Raw genomic sequence first — 8,358 nt, forward strand, 5'->3', positions numbered from 1 at the left:
TGAAATCTAGAAGCTAAGGCAAACCATATGAAGTATTTGACACAATTTACCAAGAGATGTTACCTCAAGGAATGAAATGAAATAATTGTAGAATGTGCAGATAGTGGATTTAAGTGTTATTCTTTTAAAAGAATAAATGAATGAAGCATTCTGAAACATGTTCTAACATTGTAAACTCGGTTTGTTTTAACAAGCAGGTTGAAACCTCTTCAAATCAAGAAAAATACTTGATTCCTATGCATTGTAAATCGTCACTCTCTTTTCCCCAAAGATCAACCAATGGTTTTCATCTAAAATTTTGACACAAAGATACATTGCTAAATCCAAAGGTACTCTTTTGTAAAATAATTAGAATATATTGAACCAAAAAGATAATTGTTGAAGTGCAAATGCATAAATATGATAACATCTTGACTGACATTAGGAAATCTAGCTAACATTTTTTTAGATATTTTGTATCATATATGGAGGTGGGGGATGGGAGTCATGAATGAATGGATGAATGACAAGATTTCAATATCTACAAGAGCAAACAACAAAGAAAATCACTACCTTTGTCCATAAAAAACATGAACAAATAAAAAATTCATAATGACATATAACATGGAAAAATAAAGAAATCTCAGATAGTAAACTTCATCAAAATCCTCATATTCCAAATAATGTTTGAATAGCTAATATTCGATAATAATATTTTCAAAACTTGCAGTTGCCAATTTTTCTTCAAAATTCCTAACCTTTGTAAGTTGTGTTCAGTTTCCACAAAAGCTTTCTGCTCTTCGTAAGTTGTGTTTACTTTCCACAAAAGCTTTCTGCTCTTTCAAAATTTCACAAAAACACATAACTCTACTGCAATTTCTAAAAATATGAATCTTGAAATTCTTTGAGGCTTTTTGCAAGCTTTTTCTTGAAGGTTTTTATCCACTTGTATCCACTCATTATCAGCTTCTTTCTCCAATCTGTTCACTTTGATTTGACCTTTAGACTCACATGCTATCATTTCAATTTCAAAATTAGAGACATATGCTTTCATTTCATTTTTAGAATCAGAGATATATAATAGCTACATCATTATTTTCTCCTATTTCATGTTAATCACTACATTCTTTATCCCACTTACTTTTATTTGATCTTCAGATTCATGAAATATATCAAGAGAAAAGCTTTTGTACTTATAAAAACACCTTAGAAAAGTTGGAAGCACGATGTTCTTGTCCTCCTCTATTTAGCTAGTAAGATCTGTCCATTTTACATCTTGAGCTTTCTACTAATGCTATGTATCACACTCTGTACCCCTCCCGCTCTTCTCTTCCTGTCCTCCTCTATTTAGCTAGTAAGATCTATCCATTTTACATCTTCTTGAGCTTTCTACTGATGCTATGCTAATAATAGATCACAGAGTGTGATAAAAAATGTTCATTAAAAATCAATTACAAAATCAATATCAGAAATAGTATTGATTATTCTAAGAACACTCAAATATGAATGAAAAATGGTATACGGATATAGTTTATTCTTTATTTACAAAAGGAAGCATGATGTTTATGTTGAGAAGGAAAATGCAGCAGCTACCTGGCCCTTCAAAATAAATAAATATATATATAGTGTCTTCATCTTTGTGTCCGAGTGTCAATTATGTTTACTTTTATATACATACATGTCTTCACCTTTGTGTCCGAGTGTCAATTATGTTTTCTTTTATATACACTACCAGTAATCTTATTGATATAATGTCATGCCTTCTTTGACAGTAATACCTAACCTACCCATGTTTTTTAGTAACTATGATAACAAAATAATCATAATTTCGCTGAAGGAAAAATGGTTAAGAATGCCAAACGGTTTAATAATCCTGATTCCTAACATCAAAGTCATTATTATTAATTGGTTTGAGGTTCTTGAGAACTTTTAAAACATTGACCTAACACAAAGACTTGCAGGAAACTAACCTTGAAGTTGTTGGCCGGGCAACAGCCCCAACAGGAGGTTAGACATAATCAATTCAATCCTACAACATGCCCTGGCACTTAATGAATTTTAGATAGGAAGCAACTAAATCTAGTATCCCATGAATAGCTATAAGAAATGGAACATTTTAAGGATGAAATGAATTGACGAGCATCCCTAAATCCGATTGACAAAGGCCATTTCCTATTTGCTGAGAGCCGGTTGACTTTGAAGAATACCTACAGAAGAAATATAAGAAAGATTCATTGCTCAGGCATCATATAGGAGATAAAAATATTGTTGACTTCAAAATGGGGGAGCATCATGAAAGAGCAGATGTGAAGACCCTATTTAATTACCTGAATCTGGAAGGTATCAATCAAGCAACATCAGCCTATAATCTGGAAACACATATTTCAAATATATAGATCAGGAAAAGTCTCCAGTCAACAAATTAACTATCAAGTAGGGAGATATAATTTAGAGTGGGCATTATTCTTGAATAATACCACATTTAAACACTATATTGTGCTATTGTTGGCAACATAATGCCTTACAAGTAAATGCCATTTTGAGAGGATATGCTCTCTCGAACACAATGATTACTAAAGAAACATAAGGTAGAATTCTTGAAGAGTCTTTAGAAATATTTAAAATGGATGCATCTGGTCAGTTTAAAGCCAAATTCAAAATCCTTGATCTCAATATTTATATGAACCCTTGCTACAATCAGAGGATCAATGCAATTAAAGAAGCCATAGAGGATGCAGGCTTTGAGGCAAAACTAATCAAGGATGTCAGTGAGGACATCTTGGCAGTTTGTCGATTGAGAATCAGGGGTATGACCTGCACAAGCTGTTCAGAGTCCATCTTACACACTCTAAAGAGAATAAGGGGAGTTAAGGAGGTAGTGGTTTCACTTTCACTAGATGAAGCAAAGGTACACTATGACCCCAAGAAATGCACAATTGCTCAGATAACGCAATTAGTCACAAAAGTAGGTTTTGAGTCAGACTTAATCAACGCAGGAGATGAAATAAAAAAAGTTCACCTTAGACTGGAAGGAGTAAACTCAAGTGAAGAAGCAAAGCTTATAGAGATTTCTCTACAGTCATTTCCTGGTGTGAATTTTGTAGAAATGGATTCAAATACAGAAACAATGAGTGTCTCATATGATCCAGATCTAATAGGCCCATGATCTATAATATAATGCATTCAACAAGCAGGGCTAGAACCAAATTATTACAGAGCAAGCCAACATAGTCCTTGGGGAGGAAGAGACTATGAAAGGGTCAAAGAAATAGAACACTATAAGAAATATTTCCTTTGGAGCTGTGTATTCTCTATTCCTGTTTTCTTACTGTCTATGTTTTTTCGGATGGTATCTTCATGGGAAGACCTGAAATTGATCAATATGGTGACTCTTGGTACAGTCCTCCAATGGGTGTTGTGTACTTAAATATAGTTCATAATAGGCCACAAATTTTATGTAGGTGCATACCATGCATTACATAGAGGCTCCGCAAACATGGATGTACTGGTTGCATTGAGCACAAATGTTGCTTACTTCTATTTAGTGTACATTATTTTGAAGTCATTTTCCTTTGATTCTTTCAAGGGGCAGGATTTCTTTGAAATTAGTGCACTATAAATCTCTTTCATACCATTGGGAAAATATTTGGAAGTTCTTGCAAAAGGGATGACATTAGATGCAATTGCAAAATTGATGGACCTTGCACCTAACACTGCAATATTGCTAACCATAGATGATAATGGAAATGTGACCTCAGAGATAGAGATAAGTAGCCAGCTTATCTAGCGTAATGATATCATAAGGGTTGTTCCTGGTGCTAAGGTTCTAATAGATGGGATTCTCAAAATTGGCACTTTCAATCATTCTGCAGCAAATACCTATGTGGTGGAGGTGGTATTACTGGGCAAATCCTATTGCATGGACACTATATGGTCTTATTGTCTCCCAGCTTGGAGACTTGACCATTCCTGTAATTGTCCCTGGTGACGACACTCCAAAGAGTCTGAGACAATTTCTAGATGACAATTTTGGATTCAAGCATGATTTCTTGGGTATGGTGGCAACGGTCCATATAGGGATAGTTGTCATGTTTATAGCATTATTTTCCTATGGCATCAAGTTCCTCAATTTCCAACCGCGTTGAGACATTGCCATCAGGGATTCTCAATCCAAAAGCAAGAGTTCACTTTTGAATTTATCTGTAAAAGTAAGATTACATTTATATTTGTTTGGCAATCATAGAAAAGCATAGCAAAGGAGGCACAGTTAAGTAGGAAACTGTTGTTAATTGACTCACATTTTTTGGTTGTGTTATCCTAATTTGCTTCAAAAGAGAGGAAACAATTTGGAGTATTAAGGTCCATCAGGGCTTTGATGATGAATAATGATACTCAAATCCCAAAAAGCACATGGATGAATCAACAAAAATAACCAAAATTTTAGATGTTGTTCAACAAGATGAATTACCACTAGTAGGGGAACTTCGATGTGCACGATCAGGTAATTAGATTGTGTAGGGTTTTACGCAGGTGAAATTTTCCTCTCTTTTTTGTTGTCTCTTGGGCACATGAGCCTAACAAATATGAAGAGGCCACATGAAAGCTTAAGGGGAAGCTGCGATGATAATAAGATTTGATGGCTCAGTACAAAGTAAGAGCAAGTCAAGGCTAAAGGCAAGATACCCATCGTTTGGAAATGGGTTAATAAGTTAGGATGTAAATCAAATAGTTTCTCTAGTAAGAACAAAGCACGAGTTTGTGCAGAGGCCATTCATAATAGGAAGGATTAAAATGAAGAAAGTTTAGGTGGTTTTCTCCATTGCAGCCCAAATTTACTGGAAGATATATGAAATGGATGGTAAAAGTGCCTTCTCAAATGGAGAGTTGGCTGAGGAAGCCTACGTGGTTCAATTGCAAGCTTTCTAAATTCAAGAGAAGCAAAGAGCACTTGGTTTGCATGTTGTTTGGCAAATCTGGAAGCCTTAGAGATGTCAGAGACCCTAATGAATCTGGTATTGGTCCTTCAATCTTGTTGTCTGCAAGTAAAAGCACCTCCAATTGTAGAAATTCAGGGATATGAATATCTAGCAATAAAGGGCCATTCAATTCATTTACAGAGAAATCCAACACTTGTAGCTGAATTTGATGTGAGACAATGCTGACTGTTAGAGGACCCTCCAAATGATTGTTTGGCAAGTTCAACCTCTTCAATTTTGATGAGAATTCCCATAACCAAGATGAAAGCTCTTCCACCAGATTGGCGTTTGATAGGTCCAGAGTTTCTAGTGCAAATTGAGTTGAAATCTGGCTGGGAATTCGACTCCCAATATTACAACTACTAGAATTCAATGTTTCCAGCTGAAAGGGAGGAATCCAAGGGTTGGACTCAATGTTTATGTGCAACCTACTATAAGACAAGTCCAGTTCTCTCAAGCCTAAACTTCTGTGGAAGAGAAGTTGATCTGAAACTATTCCTGTCATGTTGTTATTGGTAAGCAAAAATTTTCTAATAGAAGATGGTAGAGTAATGATGAGCCTAAATAGGATATAGCTTCCTAGTCTAATAATTGCAAGGCTAAATTGTGACTTTCACTAATTAGCAAAGCTCTAAGGCTGCGATAAATAATGATAAGTATGCAAGAAGAATTTGTTTATTAGAAATTATACATTCAAATTTCCCAAGCACGATAGCACCTAAGGTGGGTGAGAAAGCGAGGGAGGGAATCCACGTATACATACTTTGTCAATGAGTTCAAGAGGAGTTCCCTTTCTGCCTACCCACCTGAGCTTATGGTAGTCGATCACCAAGGTGGTAAGATACCATCTACTCCATTGTAGTAGTTGTCAACCAGCTTTAAGTATACAACCCACCTTCAAGTTCAAGAGTGGCCAATGGCCCTTGAACAGTGATTCACATGATTAAATATCTGATGAAGGACATAATAGCCCGTGACTACTAACTACAATAGTGGAAATTTAGAAAAAAAAAATCATTATAGATTGATGATGATGGATTCTCTTATATGTTGCCACTATAGAGTCTTTAACAATGCACTTAAAAGCATAAGATATGTGACCATTAGGAGTTACAGAGATAGTGAATAAAATATCATTTTCTGGTCACTGTCTAAGATCAAATTGGAAGTAAGAACTTATCTCTTCGATCCATTCTTAGTTCTACTCATCTCAGCAATTACTATATCTGGCATATAAGTAATTTCATACAGCTAAATCAGAGAAGGCACTGTAGTGCAGAGACCAATAATTCAGATCAGAAATAACATTCATATCTGCCGTAAGATTACAACTCCAAATCACAATAAAAACTATTTAGCTATAAGCAATATTATAAGTTTATCATTCATGTGTCAAACCAACATATAAAAACCAGAATTCCAAAAACTCAATAAGGGCTTGATAAAAGACTTAAGAGTTGAGCATAAGTCGTAGGCAAAAAAGAAGTAATTCTACAAACAATTAGTCCAAAAACACAGATGACTGGACATGGGACATAACACAAACATGTCACATGATTTCTTACATGCGAATAGAGAGGACAATTTTGTCAACAAATACCATTATTCAAAAACTACAAGCAGAGAATATTCTGATTGAGTAATGTAGATTGAGTTGTTCAAACATCTATGAATTGCAACTTGAAATGTGGAAAATTGCAACTTGAAACAGGTAAGAAAAATAAAAGAAGCAACTAAGCAACAAATGCAGAAAATAATACAGAGAGATATCTACATCGATTTATGAGTTACTAGAATTTTAAAAATCCATGAAGAAATGTTCAACTAAGGTGGCTTAAGAGTCTACTTCAAAGAAACCTATATTCAAAATTGCCAGCATCACATACTCCAGAAGGAAATACATCAGCTAATCGAGGAAATGGATCTCAACTAGCTGGTGTTGCTAATCAACCCACAGGTTTAAATCCATCCTTACTGGCACCTCCCTCTTCCTTAGCTTCATTTACAAATTTAGGCAATCCTTCTACCATTCAGTCACCAAATGTTTTCTTGTCTTTGTCTGCCAATGTTTGTTCACCTGGTGGACCAACATCAACCATGTTTGCTACAGGACCATATGCACATGAGACTCAATTGGTATCACCTCCTATTTTCTCAACATTTACTACTGATATACTGGAGAAATTTTCAAGGCTTGGAGAGTTCAAATTTGATGAAAAAATTGGAACAGATGCATCAAGTTCAATTATAGAAAAGTGGACAAGATATAAAGAAAAAAGGACTGCAGAGAATGGACTAAGAGGTCATGAATTTTTTCGCATGAAACAACCACAAGTAAGTTGTAATTGATAATGTGATCTCTAACTCTTTCCCATTTTTTAGGAGAAATAATGGGTATACTTTTTAAAGGATTTTTTTAGTGGTTTCTGGGAGGGCTGGGAGGGTGTTGAGATTGAGAAGCATTCACTCTTTGTTATGCACTTCTAGTTTCTTTATTGATCTAGAATTGTGTGCCTTTCACAATGTTTGAATTCATTTGAAATTGTTTTTTTTTAGTTTTTAACTTGTAAACTTCAGGACTTTGAGAAATTTAATCAGTTACTGTTTACCAATGGAGTGTATTGTTGCTTCCACAATCATGAAATCTTCCATGGCAGGCTTTTAATGTGGTATGTGCACTATTACAAGTGTTTTTGAGATTCGCTTATACTGTGCAATATTCTCTGGCAGACTATGCACTATAGCACACTGCATTGGCATGTCAACTGTTTGCATTTATACTATCTCTTTTTGAAGGGTGACTGTACCTTCCCACACACACATACACACACATAATATAACTCTTAGTGTAGCATGATACTTTAATGTGTAGTCATGAAAGTTACGCATACAAGTTTATACCTCTGGCAACCTATACTTAGCACACTACTTTGCCACTCTCACCATGTACATTTAATCTCTTTGCATTCCCTTACTGTGTATTAATTTTTGCTTCTAGTGTGTTGTACATGGATTATAATATTCAGTGTTTAATCTTTAAACTTGCTCCTTCAATTCTTTTTGCAAACCTATCATATTAAGGATGACTCTTTCTTGTAGCATCAAATTGCAACTCAAGGTTTCTATTGTCAACTGTCGAGTTTACATAAGACCAACTCAGTTCTTTTATTGAATTCATCTGATAACTAAGTCTACCATATACAAAAAAGATAGTTTGTTTACGTGTTTGAGTCATTAGTGATTGATTGTGATCCAATCATTTTAAGGAGCATGTCAATAAGTAATTATGAAATAGACCTTGGTGATGATTTTATTGTCTCAAAATGTAGCAAATAACATTTATAGTGGAATCCAACTGAATTTCTTGTCATCCTATGCCAAAAACTCACCAGTTTCTGTAAAA

The 8,358-nt window shown here is 34.8% G+C and overlaps 1 pseudogene; it reads left to right on the forward strand.

Moving 5' to 3' along the window:
- The first annotated feature begins 2,602 nt into the window (after window positions 1-2,602).
- LOC149539893 (copper-transporting ATPase HMA4 pseudogene) lies at window positions 2,603-3,967 on the forward strand (annotated as a pseudogene).
- Window positions 3,968-8,358: the final 4,391 nt, after the last annotated feature.

Source organism: Cupressus sempervirens, chromosome 9, assembly GCF_028749045.1.
Source record: "Cupressus sempervirens isolate cs-2001-9-10 chromosome 9, ASM2874904v1, whole genome shotgun sequence".
Classification (NCBI taxonomy): domain Eukaryota; kingdom Viridiplantae; phylum Streptophyta; class Pinopsida; order Cupressales; family Cupressaceae; genus Cupressus; species Cupressus sempervirens.